Source organism: Rhinopithecus bieti, unplaced genomic scaffold (genome assembly GCF_001698545.2).
Source record: "Rhinopithecus bieti isolate Rb0 unplaced genomic scaffold, ASM169854v2 scaffold_17181, whole genome shotgun sequence".
Taxonomy (NCBI): domain Eukaryota; kingdom Metazoa; phylum Chordata; class Mammalia; order Primates; family Cercopithecidae; genus Rhinopithecus; species Rhinopithecus bieti.
Window position 1 is genome coordinate 49,850 of NW_016808676.1, and position 1,721 is coordinate 51,570.

A 1,721-nucleotide genomic window follows, 5' to 3' on the forward strand; every position below is an offset into this window, starting at 1 on the left:
TTTGGAACAAGAAGTCCCAATCTTTTTTATGGTTTAGTAATATTCCATTGCATGATACATTACAATTTTTTTTTTTGAGATGGGGGTCTCTTTGTGTTGCTCCGACTGGTCTCAAACTCCTGGGCTCAAGCTATCCTCCCACCTCAGCCTCCTGAGTAGCTGGGATTACAGGCACACTCCACTATGCCTGGCTTACATAATTTTTATTCATTCACTTGTTGATGGATATTTGCAAAGTTTCCGGTTTTTGGCTACTGACAAGTAAAGCTGCTATGAATATTTGTATACAAATCTTGTGCATATATGCTTTGATTTCTCTTTCATTGAGCAAATACTTAGGTATATGTTTAACTACTTAATAAACTGCACAATTGTTTTCTGAAGTGGTTGTACCATTTTACATTTCCACCAGAAATGCATAAGGGTTTCAGTTGTTCCACATTCTCACCAACACTTGGTATGATCAGTCATTTCCCATTTTCCCATTTTCATTGTTATTATATAGAAAACACAATTTATTTTTCATTATTTATCTTGTATCTTACAACTTTGCTAAACTCACTTATTCTAGTATCTTTCTTGTAGATTTCACAGGACTTTCTGCATAGATAGGAATGTCATTTGTGAATAAAGACAGTTTTATTCTTCCCTTACTGTATGAATGCCTTTCATTTTTGCCCTATTTCACTGGCTGCAGCTTCCAGTACAATTTTGAATAGAATTGGTGAGAGTGGATCCTTGCCTTGTTCCTGATCAGTCTTTCACCATTAAGTGTGAGGTTAACGGTAGGTTTCTCATACATGCCTTTTATTAGGTTGAGGAGGTTCCCTTCTATTCCTAGTCTGTTGAGAGTTTTATTGATTAAGTTTTGAATGCTAAACCAATCTTGCATTCCTGGGATGAACCCCACTTGTTCATGATGTATTTTCCATTTAATATATATAATTGAATTCAATTGCCTGGGGCAATTATAGAGCTCACTTAGCTTGTTTCCTGTTTCTCAGCGATTATTGTTCATTGCCCAATGTCCAATGTCTTGAAAACTGCTGTTTTACAGTTTTGTCCCTGTAAATTTGGTCCCCATTACTCCATCTTAACTAGAAGCAGAAGTTCAAATGTTGCATTATCAACGTGAACTCTGGAGAAACTGTGATTTTAAAAAACTGTCTTTTCTGAATCATAAGCCAAAATAATGTGTATGTTTCCACACTAAATAGCGATAACAGAGACTCAGAGATGCAGCAAATAGAAATGGAAATCCAAGGCTCAAGAGGCATCCGTAAGTTTGAGAAAGTTTGCTATTTTATTTAAACAGCAAATTAAATATATTTTGTAAGGTTAGCAGAAACAGCTCTTTTTAAAATGATATTCATAATTTCTATTCGAAGAAAAGAAATCACTAGCAAATGTGTATACACACACAGAGGAATGGGGAAGCAGTGAAATTAAAATTTTTTTAAAAAAGCAACCTTTACATCAATTGGCCTATCTCATGCAGAGATCCTTTAAATTGAACCTAGGCACTCCAAAAAGAAAATCAATCAAGAGTGGTATCTTCTTATAGGTTAAAAAGACATTCAATATTCATAGAATTGCTTATCTGCAAAACTTTATGTATTTATTTATTTATTTAGAGACAGAGTCTCGCTCTGTCACCCAGGCTGGAGTGCAGTGGTGCGTTCTCAGCTCACTGCAAGCTCCGCCTCCGGGGTTCACGCCAT